The following is an 18948-nucleotide window of genomic DNA, read 5'->3' as shown; positions in this document are numbered from 1 at the left end:
TTCAGGTACTATCAAAAACATGAAAGGCTTATGAAGGCTGATCGGGAATCTGAATGGTTTAGTTTGGAAAATCATGTAGGTCATAAATGACCTAAGCTTAATGTGATAATCCTAGTGTTGGTTTTTATGATTGAGATCTGAGGCAGAGCAGGTGAAATAGAAAAGAAACTTTGTACAATGTCTAGGTCTAAGGCACAGCTTGTATTTGTTTGCTAAAAGACAGAACTAACAGACACTTAGAAAAACCCTCAACACCTAGGCATAGAAATTGGAACAGCATAATAGAACCAGAGGAATGAAATGCACGACTGCCACAGAAAGATGGAACTTTACCAATCTGGGGAAACTTTACGTAACACTGACTATTTAAAATAAGTGAGAAACCAGACCGTAATGCAGCTTGCTTTTTGAACTAACCTAAAATTAACTATCTTCAATTTTATGAGCTAACAGAATAATGACCGATGCAGCACAAAGAAAGTCAGAAGGTCAAGTTATAAGGTTACATGTAAAGACCCCAAGTTAGCAGCCATGCTGCATATGGTAAGTTTTCTTTCTGCAGTGGAGACACAAACAGTCTAATTTCATAGCTGACTGATTCATCACTCTCTGAAGGCTAACAACCTATTTAATTTTGACTTTTATGACCATAATAAGGTCAAAGTAGGAAAGTTTTAACTTACACAAAGATATACCAGGTGTTTCTTTCAAAACTTAACAGATTTGTTTAAAAAGCCGTGAAAGTTACACTTCTGCGGTTTGTGCAGATGAGTTATAATGCCAGGGGGATAGAGTATTAGGGCTAATTGTAACGATCAGTCAGCTAATTATTTAAAATTCGTTAATTAACTTTTTAAATAATTAAAAATCGACACATAGTTCCAATTAGAAACTTGCTAAGCGCCATTGAAAACTACTAAATCAACTTTTTTTAGAACATAAAGCATGGGCAGCATTTTACGTCATTCTAATGAAGCGCTCAATTTGGATGTGTTTCTAGGTTTCGCTTACTTATCCGAGCACTCTCCGCGCCCGCAATCCTGTCCCCTCCCCCTCCCCTCCCTCCCTCCCTCTTCCCCCTCCTCCTCCTCCTCCTCCCCCGGTAGTCGCGGCGCAAAGCCACTCCCTCGCTTACCTTGTAGCATAGAGGGAAGTTGGGCGCAACTGTGTTGCACGTCTCAGCCACTGTCGAGCAGGACCGTGGGCGCAGAGATGCACTGCAATAACAAATCGAAACCTAGAAACGCGTCCAAATTGAGCGTTTTCATGGAACGCTGTAATATACAGCCCCTGCGTTATATCTTTCGAAAAAGAGTTGATATAGTGGCCTTAGGTGACGCTGAACAAGTTTCTAATTGGAACCACATGTCTATTTTCATTTATTAAAAAGTTAATTAATGAATTTTACTTAATTAGCCAACTGATCGTTACAATTAGCCCCCTATACTATGTTCCCTTGGCCGTATACCTCACCTGCGCAAAACCGCTTTAATGTAACTTTCATTTTTTAAAACAAAGCCACAAAGAGTGTCTTGGTGTAAATGCTATATGTATTCCGTTACTAAGATTGGCTCATGAAGTAAACTAAACAATGAATAAGTATGGTTGGAGCCAGAATGCAGACGTTACGAAGGATCCATGTCGTACGAGGGTGATTAAAAACTTATTTCACTTTGGTCAACTTACACCTTCTGTTGGCTGCACTGTCTTATCGGCACTTTTCATACAAGGTTGCTGTATCTCCAGTCACTGCTGTGCAGGCTTGAATCTGTTAAATCAGTTCAGTAGGGACTGAGGTGGTAGGAAGAATGGCTGTCCCATGCTTAATTTGTAGAAGTGAATCAGTCATCGTTCTCGTGATATGAAGGGGTGTCCAGTAATTCCATATATATGAATATACCGATATCCATAAAAAAAAAAACTTTGTGCACAGTATTATGGAAATGTAAATATTTTCTCGCAAAGAAATGCGTTTGAATGGATACAGAAGTTCTATGAAGAATGCACGAGTGGCAGTCATTAAGGAGCCAATGCCCATCCATTTCGACGACTGAGAATGACGTTGAGACACTTCCGCGAGAGGTGTTGAGACACTTCTGCAAGGCAATGGGGGATCTCCAGAGGAAACTCAAATGCTGAAGATAATCAGAGTATTGTCGTCGTCCCCATATCATAGTCAATCATTGGTCTTGAATGGTGCTATTATATTCGAGTTCTCTATTTTGTGACCACACTTGCCTCCAGATGGCTCCAACGTACTGAGAACTACCCCGGGATAGTCGTCAGCCTCCGATTGAAGTCAATAATTGGTCTTGAATGGTGCTATGACAACAAAGTTTCCTTTCTGGTGAGCCAACTTGCCTCCAGACATCTCTGCAATGATGAAAACTACCTCGGAATGGTCGTAGTCCTCCTATTGTAGCCAATTATTGGTCTTAGACGGTGCTATGACAACGAAGTTTCCTTTCCGGTGAGCCAACCTGCCTCCAGACGTCTCTGAAATGATGAAAACTACCTCGGAATGGTCGTCGCCCTTCAATTGTAGACAATAATTGGTCTTAGATGGTGCTATGACAACAAAGGTCCCTTTCCGGTGAGCCAACCTGCCTCCAGACGTCTCTGAAATGATGAAAACTACCTCGGAATGGTCGTCGTCCTCCAATTGTAGCCAATAATTGGTCTTGAACGGTGCTATGACAACGAATTTTGCTATCTGGTGAGCCAACTTGCCTCCAGACGTCTCTAAAGTGCTGAAAACTACCACTGGATGGTCGCTGTCCTTAAAATGTAAACTGAACTTTGAAAAAAAAAAATGTGGTCGTTAAAATTAATAAAAATCATTTGACAATTTTGTAATCCTGACTTGTTGCAAAGGGACAGATGCTTAAGGAACTATATCATGTAAAATTTACTGAAAGGACAGATATAAGGCCACTGCCATTCTGATTTCAAATGCAGCAGTGATAATAGGCACATTCAAGTCCCACTAAGTTTGTGCTTAGGTCTTGCACTTAGGTGTTTGCTGCTCCAAAACAGTGTTTTGGAGCAGCAAATGTGGCCTTTGGAGCGGCCAAGATAGTGTGTTTTGGAGCAGCAAAAGTGGCTTTTGGAGCAGCGAAAACAGTGTTTCGGAGCAGAAAAAGTGACTTTTGGAGCACACATTCTTAGAAAAATAAATATTTGTTTTAAATGCTGGACAAACGAAGGGCACTTTGTGTTGTGTTGTGATGCGACGTGTTTGGGCGGAATTCGCTGCTTGTGTTTTTGCTGCTGAGACATCCCACAAGTATACAGTGCTGTGAGCGTTGTCAAGCAATTCTGAAAAAAAAAAAACACTTGCTTTCGTTTTACTGGTTTTCAATGTGGCAGATCTTTATAAAAAGTAAGCAAACGTAAGACATTAGATTGCAAGCGTCCTGGATGGTGCGACTCGTGCAATCATGTTCACATGCACGTGAGGGCAACTTCGGCAGGCTTGCACCTAGACGTGCTTCGTCGCATGAGCAGAGACAACGGCTGTTCGACCGAAACCGAAACCATGCCACTCCGCTTTGTTGCCAACTGGTTCCCAAAATAATATACATGTACAAAATGTAACTGTCCAGCATACGACAATAAACAGTCCAGCGGTGCGTGCTTGCCAGGCCGGTGGGCGAGGTACAAGCTAAACACACCAAACAAAAAGGACCTGAGCGTATCGATGCAAGACATTGCGAGCCAGGGTCAAGAAGTTTTTGGAGCGCTTTGTGCAACGACTGAACTCGAGACAAACAAGCGTGCCGTGCCGGTTCAGCGTGCAGGCACTGCCTTCTTTGCTTTAGGTCACTTCTCATCATCAACATTCTTTCGCGGCAGATTTTTCACGTACCGGGGTCTTTCTCGGGAGAAAGCCCACCGAGAGAAACCTAGGTAATTATTATTTCGACACAGCAGTCATTGAGTTAAAGAGGGATTTTTATAGCAGCGTATGATTTAAACAAGAGCAGGAATGTCGATGCGTTTCAGTTTAGAAAGCATTATATCTGCAGCAAAGTGGGGACGGCAACACACGACGTCGCGCGACGAGAGTTACTTTGTGAGCTTTGTGAGCACAAAGTAACTCTTGCCACGTAAAAACGTGGTTTTGTTTCACAGCATGACGGCAAGTTTGGAACCCGACACACTAACGTCGGAGTGTCCGCGCACACGGCCGCGTCTATCACTAAAAAATTAAAAAAAAAAGAAAAAAAGACGCGAGATGAGATTCCCGAGACGACGAGAGTGCGAAACGCGAGATGGCGGGAAAAATCATGCAAGACCGCATAGACGATTGATGCAGGGTACTTTGTGTCGGGCAGTGTCTTGTGCCACCTAGCCAACGCATGCTCAATTACGGTTCTCAGTTTAGTTTCGTTTTTGAAAGGCGACCAAGATTGGTCCTTTTGCGCAGGTTTGGCTCAGATTAGCCATATTATGGCGAAATGTAGCAGGATGTAGCAGAGTTAGCCCCTTGGCGCAGAGTTTGGCACAATTGGTGCAGCAATCACATCACTGATGCTGGCAGCGCCAATTCCACAGAAATATTAGTAGTTGCACGGTGTTTAATTGGGGAAGACCTGTGTTTCGGAATTAGTTCAATTTGAAACAAATGCATAATCGTAAACATATAATTAAAACAGTGCAAACGAGCACAAAGACAAGTAAAAGAAGGCACAGAGACACAGCGCTGACTCATGACTTGCTCTCTTTTTCGTCTTCTTAAAACAAATCAACATAAAAAGACGTGAGTCAGCGCTCTATCTGTGTCCCTTCTTCTAATTGTCCTTGTGTTCGTTTGCGCTGTTTTAATTATGTTTTTTTATACACCATCGACTAGCTCACCTCAAAACATTACTGCAAATGCAAAAAATTCACCTTTCTTTTTACTCTTTTTTTTTTTTTTTTGAGATTGATTAGTGCTAAGTGGCGCATTTGGGTAAAGATTGAACTGTACTCGCGCTCCGGGGACCTGTAAAAAGGTATGAAAGCAGGAAATAAGCAATCCTATTTTTCCTTCAGTGTTTTCTTTTTCTTCTTTCTGTTAAACAAATTATTATTATTTGCAAAAAAAAAAAAACAAAAAAAAAACAGGAAGCTTTGCTACAGTTAGCGCATTAACATTGTGTGGTGCTTAGCTGGTGGGGTCAGTAATGTGGAAACGGACGGCGAGCAAACAATTTTCAAGGCGCAATTGCCGCCCCCCTCAAGCACACACACACACACAGATGTCCCAAACCTCCGCTGCCGCCGCGCCCGAAACCCACAACTTTTAACAGCCATCACATCTATCGTTGTGTACTCACAAACGCACAAATCATTCTTTAAAAAAAAAAAGAAAAGCTACAGTAACAAATGGCCAGGGACTTTTCAGGCATTCCCCCATCTAGTAGTGTTAAAAGTGTTCAGAAGACGTGTATTGTCTTGTGTTGAGATGATGAGGGCAGTGGCATAGGAAAGGGAAGGGTCTTTTTTTAATAATATTGTTTACTGGAAATGACTGATTTTCCTGCCCCCCCCCCCCCTTTTCCTATGCCACCGCATCTAGGCACAAGACAATACAGGGAAAAAATTGTAAACTGCTCTAGTTTTTTTTCTTTCGTCAATAAAAATATTTAACCCTAAAAAACAAATTACCGCCAGAACCTTTTTTTTTTTTTTTTTTGTGGGGGGGGGGGGGGGGGGGGTGTTGATGTGAGTGGGATGTCCCCGAGTGTTGGAGTGGGTAAAATATTACGAAGCGTCTCGTGTTACGTCCAACGTAACCCAAGTTAAGTCCAAATCTCCGCCTTTCCCATGATGATGATGATGATTAGGAGTTTATTGGCGCAGCAGCAACGAGGGCCATAATGCGCCAAACTTGATGTATTTAGAACATATTATAACAAAAGTTTACTTTGAGGCTACATATTTACAAATGGTATAAATATCCAGTTTGTTTTAAAAAGTCTAAGACACGGCTGAATGGAACTAAAGGTTTATCACCAAGCAAAAAAGAGGGATGAAATGGGAGATGATCCCTAAAAAGTTCCAGAAAACATGATTGACGGAGTGGTTGATGGGACGAACAATGCCACAAAATGTGCAACACGGTCAGAAGCTCTCCACAGTGTTCACATAGTGCAACATCCTCACCACAAAGCAGATACTGATGTGTCACACGGGAGTGACCTATTCTTAGACGGCATAGAAGAACCTCCACACGACGTTCCCTGTTGTAAGAGCTCTCCCAAACGCCCAGAACGGGCTTGATAATGTGAAGTTTGTTGTTGCTCTCTGTATCCCATTCAAGCTGCCATTTGAGAAAAATAGATTTCCTCAGAAGTGGTTTCAAGTCTTGGTAAGGTAAGCAATTGAATGTTATAGACGAGCCTTGGGCAGACACGGCCAATTTATCCGCCTCTTCATTGCCCAAAATCCCAACGTGGCTTGGCACCCAGCAGAACTTAATGTCCCGACCGCGTCGCAGGGCGCTATTGATCTTACCATGTAGATGTTGTGCAAGGCGGTTCTTTGTGGGCATCAGGGAGGACACAGCCAATAAGGCACTCTGCGAGTCGACAAAAATTACAGCTTTCATTATACTATTGTCGAGTATATGTTCGACCGCTAGTAAAATAGCATAAAGCTCTGCAGTGAAAATGCTTGCCCTAGAGTCAACTTGTGTGGCTTTGCTGTAGGAGGCGGAATAGAAAGCACACCCTACAAAAGACGACGATTTGGACCCATCTGTATAAAACTCCAGGTAGTCCGCATATTTTTGTTGCAAGGAGAGGAACTCCTGCCGGAGGATTTGTGGTTAAATGACCCTCTTACTGTATTTTGCAAGTGACCAGTCACAGAAAATCGGCAGAACATCCCATGGAGCAACCCTATGAGTGTTTTTAAGCAAGGGAATCTCATGGAGGGGGATATTAAGGGATTGACAAGTACTTTGCAAACGGAGGCCTAATGGTCTGACAATGCTCGGCTTGTTTTCGAAAAGTTGTGAACTTCTGCAAGCATGAAGGGCACTGTAGGAGGGATGCTTTGGATTTGAAAATACTTTGTAAGCATAAGAGACGCTGAGGTACTGCCTCCGTTTCTCAAGGGACATTTGATGCGTATCAGCATACAAACTCTTCACGGGAGATGTGCGAAATGCACCTGTAGAAAGTCGTAGTCCAAGGTGGTGTACTGGGTCAAGCATCTTAAGAGCGGATGGCCGCGCTGACCCATATACTACTGCACCATAGTCGAGGCGGGATCGAACTAAGGAGTTATACAGTCGTAGAAGACAGCGCCTATCAGCACCCCACGACATATGCGATAGCACTTTTAGGATGCTTGATGACATCAAGCATTTCCGTTTCAAATTCTTCAGATGGGGTACAAAAGTAAGTTTCTTGTCAAAAATAACACCCAAAAATTTGTGTTCTTGTTGGACTGATATCTCAATGCTATTAAGATGCAAGGAAGGATCAAGAGACAATCCCCGGCGTAATGAAAAAGGAACACAGACTGTTTTTTCAGGAGAAAATTTGAAGCCGTTTTCTTCTGCCCACTTACACATTCTATTGATTGTAAGCTGCAATTGTCGTTCACAACTGGAGAGGTTACAGGAAGACACAGAGATTTGCACATCATCCACATATAGAGAGTAAGTTACTGATGATGGCATAACCTTAGCTAGACTGTTAATCTTTACAGCAAAGAGGGTAACGCTCAACACTCCTCCTTGAGGAACACCATTTTCTTGAGAAAAAACATCTGAAAGTGTGGAGCCCAATCGGACTTGAAAGGTTCTTTCGCTGAGAAAGCTCTGTGTGCACTGAAGCATGCGGCCCCGTACACCACAGTTGTACAAGTCGCGAAGTATTCCATACCTCCATGTGGTATCATATGCTTTGTGTAAATCGAAAAACACCGAGACACAATGCTGCCGGTGTACAAATGCCTCACGTATAGCGGTCTCTAGGCGAACCAAATGATCGGTGGTCGCTCGTCCCTCCCGAAAGCCGCACTGGTTTACATCAAAAAAATTCTCAGTCTCTAAGAAATGGACAAGACGACGATTCACAAGCCGCTCATAGGTCTTCCCTAAGCAACTCGTGAGTGCGATGGGACGATAGCTCGTAGGAATGGAAGGGTCTTTCCCAGGTTTCAAAAAAGGGATTATGTGGGCATGTTTCCAGCAACGAGGAAAGGCAGCAGCTTGCCATAGTTGATTAAAAAAGGTTAACAAACCGTTCATAGATTCAGGGGACAGTTTCCTCAACATTTCATAGTGGAGTCTGTCTGGCCCTGGTGCAGACTGCTTCTTTGCACCAAGAGCGACTTTGAGTTCACACATTGTGAATGGTCTATTGTAAAAAAATGAACCACCCTCCGACATCGAGATGGGCTGCTTTTCAAAAGTCGACTGGAACTTCTTGAATTTTTCGCTAAAATTAGAGGAGCTACTAATAAGATGGAAATGCTCCCCAAGAACATTTGCTTGATCTTTCAGCGATACAGAGGGGGAAGAAAACAGAGGAGTTCGGAAAGATTGGTAATCTCCTCGAACTTTCCGCAGGCGATCCCAAACTTCTTTAGCTGGGACAAAGCTATTTAGAGAAGATATATATTTTTCCCATGATGTCCTCTTTGCCTGTTTCCGTGTCCAACGTGCCTCGGCCCTACATTTTTTAAATTCAATCAGGTTCAAAGCAGTGGGATAACGGCGAAATATACCCCATGCCTTGTTCTGTTTCCTGCGAGTGACTCTGCAGTCCTCATTCCACCAGGGTTTGCATCTCCGGGGTAGGACGCCGGATGTTTGCGGAATAGAAGATGCAGCAGCATTAATTAGACATTCAGTGACAAACACCGTCGCCTCCTCGGGGGACATACTGCGAAAAAGCGATGGATCCAGTACGGCATTTAAACCAAAAAGAGCCCAGTCAGCCTTCTCTAATTTCCACTTTGGAAGGCGGGTCGAAAGCGAAGGAAGGGGTATTGAACTTTCTAAAATTATGGGGAAATGATCGCTGCCAAATGGATTATCTAAAACCTTCCATGAAAAGCATGGAAGTAAAGCTGGTGATGATATGGAAAGGTCTATTGAAGTAAAGGTGTTATGAGCAGCACTAAAAAACGTTGGCTCCTTTTTATTCAGAAGACAGAGCCCGGAGGATAATAAAAGTCGTTCTAAAACTCCACCACGAGAATCCTGACGAACACTACCCCACAGTGGGTGGTGGGCGTTAAAATCACCTAGAATTAAAAAAGGCTTAGGCAGCTGATCTATGAGTCCTTGTAGCTCGTGGAGCTGCAGTGGAACGTTGGGTGGCAGGTAGAGAGAGACCAGGGTGACGAGTTGGTCAAGGAGAACGCGAACTGCTACTGCCTCGAGTGGTGTTTGTAGAGGAACCTGAGCACACACAACCCCGCTCTGCACTACAACTGCGACACCACCAGAAGGGCTAGGAGAAAGGCGATCCTTCCTAAAAACCTGGTGCCGGCGTAAGACCTGTGTGTGTTTGTCGGTCAGATGGGTTTCCTGCAAACAGAGTGCCACAGGACGAAGCTCATCGAGAAAAAAATTAACGTCATCAATATTACGAAGAAGGCCGCGACAGTTCCACTGCATGATACCTAATTGTTTACTCATAGCAGTGCTAAAATTAAAATAAACTTTAACTTATAAACTGCAAGAATGGGTAAAAAAACGGTTTACTAAGGTTTAAAATCGATTTTTATGCGCGGAGCGTTTTTCTTTTTCGCGCAGTCATTCTGCGTCCCACTAGAGGTAGTGGGAGCAGCGAGGGAGGACTCCGATCCCGAGAGGATAGCCTCGTCGTCGGATCTGAGCCCACACTCTTCCATGGGCTCTTCCGGTGGTGTCGTCGGTTGACCCTTAGGGGCCAACTGCTTCGACGTCTCACCGGGCTTCCTCTGGGGAGCAGAGGAGCGAGGGGGTAGGCCTCGGCCCTTAGGGGCCAAAGGGCCAGGTGGAGCAGGGGGGGTCAGCCCCTGCCCTGAGGTGGATGCAGAAGAGGCAGCATCCACCTTACGGTTCGAAAGCGGTGTCACTGGCACCGCTCCCGAGGACGGAGACCTCGACGGGAGGCGCAGACTGTCCGTAGACGTCTGAGTTCCCGTCGAAACCATTGGCCGTACCGGTCCCCTGCGTACGGCCTCGGCATAAGAGCCTTTGGATACAAAGGCGAAACGCTTCTTTGCATCAGCGTATGAAATATTTTCGGTAACCTTCAAGGTGAGGATTTCTTTTTCCTGTTTCCATAATGGGCAGGATCGGGAGTATGCTGGGTGCTTACCGCTACAGTTAGCACAGTGGGGCTCATTCTCGCACACATCAGCAACGTGCTCCTTGCTAGAACACTTGGCACAAGTGTCACTTCCTCGACAGTTCCGTGACCCATGGCCAAACCGTTGGCATTTAAAACACCGCTGAGGGTTTGGCACATAAGGGCGGACGCGGCACTGGAGATATCCTGCCTTCATAACTTCAGGAAGTGTAGTTGACTCAAATGTAAGGATGATGTGTTTCGTCTTGCGTTCAACACCATCGCGGCGAAGGGTAATACGCCGAGCAGCGATTACTCCTTGTGTGGAAAGGCCCTCAACTACTTCGGTTTCTGTACACTCGAGCAGGTCGTCTTCTGAGATCACTCCTTGAATTGTGTTAAGTGTTCTATGAGGTGTGACAGTGACTTTGTAATCAGTCACACAGTTTAGTGCTAATAGTGAATCACTTTGTTGCTTACTGTGTATCTCCACTAGGAGATCACCAGATGCCATCTTTTTTGCATTGTAATTCTTCCCAATCACTCCTTCAAGAACTTTTGAAATGAGGAAAGGGGACAACTTGCCAAGCGGTTTTTCATCCTCAGAGTGCATGACAAGAAACTTGGGGAACTTTGAAAATGTGTATGTTGGTTTTTCTATCTGCAGTGCTTCGGTGCGGACCCTTTTCGGGGCCCGATCAAAAGGTTTTTTAGCTTGAGAACCCATATGAAGGGGGAGGGTTTTCGGAAACTGTGGTGCACCGCCCACCACCGAGCCCAACAAGGGAATAGGTAACGCTCCATAACAAGAATGGCTTGGCTGAAGACGTTACGCTATTAGTGCTGCCCAGTCTCTATAACCAAGAGTGGTTCTGGACAAGGTGTCTGTCGCCACCCAAGGTTAGCCCTTGCCGCCAAAGGAGTTGAAAAGGAAAGAAGAGAAATGAGAAGAGTGAAAAGGAGGAGAAGACAAGGGTGAAAGCAGAGAGGGGATAGTAGAAGTGGCGACTAGACTGAATCATCCTGGCCGGGCCTTACCAGGACTCCCGTCTACGAGAAGCAGGGGCCGAAGTGGTGTATTGCCTCACCCGGGGGGCCCCGAAGGGTCCAAACCTACCCCGGGCTCGGCTCAACCACCAGGATGCCCTTTTCCCCGGACACGGGAAAGCCACGCACAGCCATACGTGGGCGGGCGAACCCGCATGGCTCGGGGTCCGTGGAGACGCCACTCTCCAAACACCTGCTTTCACAGGTGCCCCCTGCGGGGTCCGCCTTTCCCAGGTTCACGGGGGAGAGAGAGGAGGGCGGGGGGGTTAGTTATACGTGTTTCAGTGCTCCGACAGGACATAATGCTAGCCACAGTGAAAATATTATTAAAGGAGTCCCCCCCCCCCCCCCCCCCCCCGCCACAAACACATACATACACATTGATCACCTGCGTCCAATCCCCGAGGCGTGAGCACCGTTTACTCTCAAGTGCACCACCCAAGGCTAATTATTTCTTTCAATAAAAGCAAAAATATTTGCTTGAAATTAATCTAATTCTGAAACTAGGACCGCCAATATTCCCACTGACTCGTCGAGCCTGCATAAAAGCCGATGTCATTCGCAACACAAAATTGAGAACATCTACACCACTGTGTTCATAGTTTCCCGCGACAAAATCGCGCCACACGCGGAGTGCAGGTAAATAAGATCCAACAGACTCAACAGCTTCGTGCTACCGAGCGTCCGCGCCTCCGCATGCAATCCGCACTCGGAGTGCAGATAAGAATCCAGCACAAACCGCACTCGGAGTGCGGATAAGAATCCAAAATTATTCGCACTCGGAGTGCAGATTAGAATCCACCACGGGGCGCGTTAAGTCCATGCTCCGGAGCGCGAGAGTTTGATGCTCCTTTCACTAAACGGACAGGAGTTCCACCGGAGACCGACACTCGAGCGCGCTCTTCGTGCACCGAAAATTTCTCGTAGCGCGAGTGACTTCTTTGCGCTCCATGACGTCACGTAAACAAACAAGATGGCTGCGCTGCTTTTGAGACCGTCGAGTCGAGAGGCGTAGCCGGAGCGCTGCCCCTTTTCAGTTGATCAGTGCTTAATCCAGCAGGTAAAAACGATTTGATTTGAAAGCTAAGACAGCAATTAGCGTTCCGAAAAAGGTTTGTTCGCGCATCTCGCATGAAAAAGAAATTCGTCTGTCAAACGGTAGCGTGCCGGTAGCACAGCGACAGAAAAGTTGCAGAGATGAGGAGATTCGGACCACGCTTTTCCTTTTATAATGCTTAGCCCAGCGAATAAAGATACTTCGATTTGAAAGCCAAAACATCAGCGAGCGTTGAGGAAAAGGTTTGCTCGTGCGTCTTGCCTGAAAACGAATTGATCTCTCGGACGAAGTGCTGATAGCTCGGCGACAGAACAGTTGTGATGAAAGGACAGTCAGACCGCTGCCCTGCTTAGAATGCTTAGCCCAGCCGCAGCGAATAATTATACATAGATTTAGTGATGGGACGAATCTTTATCCGAATCGAGATTCGGAGCCAAATCTGAAGATTCGGAAATATTCGGAAAAGTAGCCGAATCTCAAGCGATTCGGAGAAGTTCGGAAATATTCAAAGCGTTGCCATGGTTGCCAGATCACGTTGATGAGTGTTTCAACTTTTTGTGATACTAAATTCACTAAATTCTACAAAAAGCACAAAATAATGTTGTAATATAATATCATAGTAATTAATAAAATGCTCCGCTTTGTTTATAATATTTTGGATGTTTGTCGAGAATGGAAACCAGGCATCGCGGGAACATTGGTTTCGGTTCCGGATTACGACCAAAATAGGCATGCTTGGTGCACGTGGAAATACAAGCATACAAGCGCATGTTTTCATCGCCCGAGTGTCCCGGGCAGTTCGGCGACAGTCGGTTGTGGACCAGGGACCTCCGGCGTTGTCGGCGGGGCCATGGCAGTGACAACCGCGGCTGCCCTTCCAGCGAAACGCAAGCACGAAAAGTTCCTCGTGGATCTCGTCAGGCTGGGCGTGGCTAGAGCACTATATAGCTCCTACGGAGCAGAGTAGCGCAATCCTTTGAACCTCGTGATTTGCCGACAACATGGCCGACAGAGTGGCTCGGCGCGAGTCACGTGGTACTCAGGGCTCCAGGAGGCGGCCCGCCCTATGGGAGAATACATGGAGATCGACTCAACACGGCTGATTAAAAAATGAACGGCGAGTTCACACTTTTCAAAAATAGTCTGTCGTGAAGTTAGTAAAGCACTAAACATTTTATCAAAGTTTTAATAATATCGGATGCTTGTGCAAATTTTGAGAAGGCAATTTCCAAGGCAATGGCGTTTGAAGCAGACGATTTTTGCTCGCAGCGGAGATGGGCTTTTCGGTTTGGCCGGAGCGGGTCACGTGAATGGTGCGACGTCGCCGTGTCGTCTGGTGCATGATGCCGCTCAGGCAATTTTTTCAAAAAAGTCACGTCCTTGCGGGGCACAAAACTTAGCGAAAATTATTCTAAAATGTTCCATTATTATGTCAAAAACGATTGCCATTCCGAACATCCCCACAATACTGAAGAAACAATGATTTTCTCACGTTCTCCATGCATTTCTGACCGCAGTTGGAACCTTCGGGCGTTCGCCGCTAGTCGCCGAGAGGCGGCGTTCTAGATTGCGCTACTCTGCTCCGAAGGAGCTATATAGTGCTCTAGGCGTGGCCGCCCCAGCCCGGCGGGATTCAGCGGACGTGCAGCCGGTGCAGCGGCGGGTCGACGGAGCGAGCTGATGTTTACGTGAAGATCAAGTTCTCGTACTCCGGGGTTACCAGAGACGTCGACCGCGCTCGTCCGAGGTTCGCAGCAGTCCCCCCCCCCACAAGAGATTGATGCCGTACGTGCAGTTCGGCAGGAACACATCTCGTGCCCATAATTACGGTCATAGTAGCACCAGTAGCACACACCACACATATCTAAGTATGTTCGATTCGATTATCTTTAACGTGTGTCCACTGCGGTATTGTTATCAAAACACGGGAAACAATCTAAAAGTCCTTGCGCCATACTATGTACGGCGGAAGGAGTATTTGTACCTTTCTAGTTAATGATATCTTAATTAGTGTTTGTTCCTGAACAATAAAGTTGCGTTAGACACCCCTATGTTGTTTCTTTTTCATTAAATAAAGTTCAAGTATACAATACTTGCTGCCGAGACGGAGAAACGACAGTGCCAGTGTGACGTTTTTCTTCGCCGGTGCCGTACGCGGTCGAAGCTGGGACGAGCAACACTTTTCATCGCTCTCGCGTCTTACGCAGCTAGCTCTAGAAAAGGAGACGAATCATTTCCTTGCCTGAATATATTTATTGCGCGTTGCGCCACATTATGTATAATACACAGCATTTCGCTACATTTTACCGATCCCCTCGAAACCGCACAGAAACCAAAACCGTGCATTTGTTAGGCCTACGCCAACCACACCGATCAGCTCAGCTGGACCTGGGCGCGTGCCAGGATTTAGAATGACAGTACAGTACATACCGTAAGTTGAAGTAAGCAAGACGAAATCTGGAACACAACTGACCGCATTCGCGAGGTTTACGACAAGGTTCATAGTGCCGTCTGCAACCAGCGACGAACCTGACGAATCTGCGAATCTCCCAAATATTCGTCGCGGGAAGTTCGGAAATTTCCGAATCCGACCGAATCCGAATCTCCAGTGATTCGTCCCATCACTACTTAGATTGGAAAGCCGAAACACCAGTTAGCGTTGCGGGAAAGGTTTGCTCCATGCATACCGCCTAAAAACGAATTGACGTGCAATTGAACAACGGTGCGCCGGTATCGGCGTGCTTCCGTCTCGCTGCGAGACGGAACCGACGGAACCAGGGAATCTGACAAATTTGAGGGTTTCCTGCGTCGACGAGCCGGTTCAAGAATGTTTTCTTTAATTGAAATCGTAACAGCATGCATGGTCAATAGGGAGTATTCACTGGACGCCATATTTGAGGGCGATGTTTAGAGCGCATGCTCGGAACGAGCTCACGTTAATAGGCTCCTAAGACCGGCAATCTTGATGGTGCGAAACGCACGTGGCGAAAGAACTATGGAAGCACGCCGTCAGCACAGGCTCAGCAGTCGCGCACATAGCTATGGCCGCCAGTGAATACTCCCTATAAATACAGGGTGAAACAAGGAGTCACCAGGCTCTTTAAATCGACCGGAAAATTCGGTTTCTTAACCTATCGCGCTACGACTTTGTGCAGCGTTGCCCACAGATGGTGCACTTTTTTTGTAAAATTTGCAAAGAGCGAACTTACCTGAGGAAAAAGTAAAGAAAGAAAAAGGCTTAGCTCCTATGGAAACGCAGCGACGCCACCGGTCTTCAAACAACACGGCGCCGTTTCGCACGGGTCACAAGAGATGGCGCAACGAACGCCGCCAACGAACGAGCATACGGCGCCGAGAGCCAGCACCTCAAGCAGACAATCGTTTCGACTCAAAAGCGGAGCGCGTTCCGCGGGCGGCGACAATCGCAGAAACAAAAACAAGCGCGGTAACAACAAGGAACTGCAGTTCCTGTCTGCGTCGTCTGCTCGTTCGTTGGCGGCAGTTGGCGTCACGACCGCTTGCGCCATCTCTTGTGGCTTGTGCGAAACGGCACCGTGTGGTTTGCAGACCGGTGGCTACGCTGCGTTTCCATAGGAGCTAAGCCTTTTTCTTTCTTTACTTTTTCTTCAGGTAAGTTCGCTCTTTTCAAATTTTACAAAAAAAAAAAAGCACCATCTGTGGGCAACGCTGCACAAAGTCGTAGCGCGATAGGTTAATAGCGAGTTCGTTTCACGGCACTCGTGCCCACGCGTGCCCACTCGCAGCAAGGAACGGGTTCGTTTCGGCCGGCGCTCCACGAGTGGTTGCACTCTCCGAGTTCGTTTCATCGTTGACACCCCACGCGTGCATGCGCTCGCTGCACCGAGAAAATCGGGAGTGCGCCAAAATGCAATCCCGTCATGCCTCGCTCCGGCGGGGCCGGCGAGGAGCGGGAGCAGACGACGAGGGTTCGTCTGCTACGATGTGTCGCGGAACCGAACGGAAAAAAAAAAGAGGCGAGAAACAGACGCGCAGTGCTGTCTGTTTCTCGCCTCTTTGTCCCCGTTTTTTGAGCGCTAAAATGTATTCCAAAAGCGCACTGTGCTGTCTGTTTCTCACCTCTTTGTCCCTGTTTTTTGAGCGCTAAAATGTATTCCAAATTCTAAAACCAACTAGCCCAACAATCTACTCTACGGAAAAAAAAAAGTAGATTTTCTGATAGAAATCATGTCCCGCGGGCAACGAAATCAAACGCGAACTTGAATTGTGAGCGCCTGCTATTTCACGAAGGAAGCAATTGACAACCCGTGATTCATTTGCAGGTTTTAAATCACTCTGTTGCCGCACAAACGCTGAAATATACCAGTGTGTAAAGAAATGCTCAGAACAAACGCAACAGCGGCCCTCGAGATTTCTATCACCATCCGTGTGCGGGTGAAAAATTGAACATTTGTCGATAAAACTCCCCCTCTGACTACCCAATAAGCATCAGAGAAAGCTAAAGATGGTGACTTTACCCGAGGATTGGGCAACATCATCATGCTTAACATTTACCTAAGCAGCTAACTTGCCCCGTCGTATTTTGTTCGAGAAAGCTCTCGTTCTCGACGCCCTTACCAAAGCTAATATCTAATCCACCTATAGTGACGATTTAAATCGAAAATCCCAGTTTTGCTGGATATTCTAACAGGCTAGTTTTAAGCCGTACCCTTTCAGTGGTTCACGCATAATACCATGCTCAAACGGATCAAGCTTCTGCTCGGACAGCATCATTAGTTTTCTTCAGTGTAAACGGTTATAAGAATTGAAAGATAGCAACCAGCTGCTTTGTAGACAGCTGGTTGCGGAAATTTACGCCGTCTGTAACTAGCTCTACGGCAGCCGAGCTGCTTGAAGACATCGCAACTATAAACTACAGGCTGCAGTTGCCAACGTTAGTAGATAAACGTTGGTAGCAACTGCATTCTCGCATTCCCACGCATCACTCAGATCCTCTATGCTCGGAACAGAAAGGCGCTAGTTTCGGTTTGAAGTCGGTGCCTTTTCTACAACATAGATGGCGTCAGCATCAGTCTTCTGCACTCGGTGCATTTGGCAAGTTCGTTTGAGTCCAGTTTTCCGTGCAACACTGTGAGTGCGATGCCTTCTGGGAGAGAACTCGAACGGTGCCAGTGCGTGCGAAACGAACTCGCGATAAGAGACCGAATTTTTCAATTAATTTAAAGAGCCCGGCGTCTCCTTGTTTCACCCTGTAGATCGGCCATGGTAACCTTCCAGATATGTGCACGAAACGAGTCTTAAAACCTTTCAGGAATATTAAAACGTTCGTAGAAACTTCATACGTTGCAGTCTCTTTTGCTTTAGAGTCTGCGGCTCCACACGGGCCTAATTATTTATCTTCGAAATATTTTCGGCTTCTGCCACCCGTATAAACGGTCGGAAGGAGCTTACTCGATCTACCGATCTAACTCTAGGGTAAAGGTGGTTATCGAAAACCTACCCGCGTCCACCTTTTCTCTATTTTTGTTGTCACGTGACATAATCGGCCAGTGTAACTCGGATCCATTCGAGTAGGTTTGGAACGCAGCCTCGGTGTATCGCGCTCTTGTACGCTATGCGCCGTTTAGTTGCTGCGCTCGGAGTATGAAACTCGGAGCGTCAGAGTAGGAGTAAAGAAGCGCCGACTTAACGCGCCCACTATCCGCACTCGGAGTGCGAATAGGGACAGCCTGGATGGACTGGCTCGACAGTTATCTATTCGGACGTGACGCGCCCGGCGGCGATGCTCTAAGCTCGTCTCTGTCATTTCGGCATGCGTCTCACTTCAAACTTTGAATCTACAACGAAAACTAGCTGGCTATCCCTTCAAATATGTTCAATCAACACGCTATCGAATCAATTTAAAAGAGAAACACTCGCTTACCGGCGGTTAGCGTTTCCCGAAGGTGCTCCGGCAGCCGTGCACAACCTACGGTCGTTGACTAGACGCAGCGTCCATCAGCGTCTCCCAGATATCGTTTGTTACTCTTGACAAAGTAGTACCTGTAAAAGAAAAAAGAAAAAAAAAACGTAAAGGAATCGGTTTAAAGGTAGAAATGAACGCAAACCACAGAGCGATGTCGACGACGGCGCGGTTCCCATTCGTATGCCAGACTGTGCCAGACCATCTGGAACTACGGAGCAAGTGGTGGTCACAAACACAAAACTTTAAATGCTCTTTTTTTTTTCTTTTTTACTTTTTCTTTTACACGTCGTATAAACAACGGCTTTTTTTTTAACGCGCCTGCGACAATAATTTTGGAGGGACTGCTTTTGTGCAAAATTGTTTTGGTGCTACTGTAAATTCTGAATACTTTTGGTTTCGGTTTCGGAAACAAAGTGGAAAAAAAAAAAAAAAAAAAAAAAAAACGCTTTCGGAATCATTAAATTGTGATATGAAAGGGAGATTGGAAATGACGCTTTCTTTTGTTTTAGTACAAACACTGCCTTTATTTTTTTATTTGTGTTTTTTTTAACAATTGTGCTATCCCTTCGTCGCGTAGTTCAAACTGTGCCTGCATTTATTTATTTTTTGTGCATTTT

The 18948-nt window shown here is 46.1% G+C and overlaps 1 long non-coding RNA gene across 1 annotated transcript; it reads right to left on the bottom strand.

The window, feature by feature from the left end:
• Positions 1–1114: 1114 nt before the first annotated feature.
• LOC120847679 lies at positions 1115–18398 on the bottom strand. Its single transcript, XR_005717422.3, has 3 exons — positions 18290–18398; positions 1687–1768; positions 1115–1217 (listed from the first exon to the last, which is right to left on the bottom strand). It is a non-coding gene; the product is annotated as an uncharacterized LOC120847679 (long non-coding RNA).
• Positions 18399–18948: the final 550 nt, after the last annotated feature.

The sequence above is a fragment of the Ixodes scapularis genome, unplaced genomic scaffold, assembly GCF_016920785.2.
Source record: "Ixodes scapularis isolate PalLabHiFi unplaced genomic scaffold, ASM1692078v2 ptg001421l_1__unscaffolded, whole genome shotgun sequence".
NCBI lineage: Eukaryota > Metazoa > Arthropoda > Arachnida > Ixodida > Ixodidae > Ixodes > Ixodes scapularis.
Note: the sequence above shows the minus strand (reverse complement) of the source record. Positions and strands in the feature narration are given on the sequence as shown.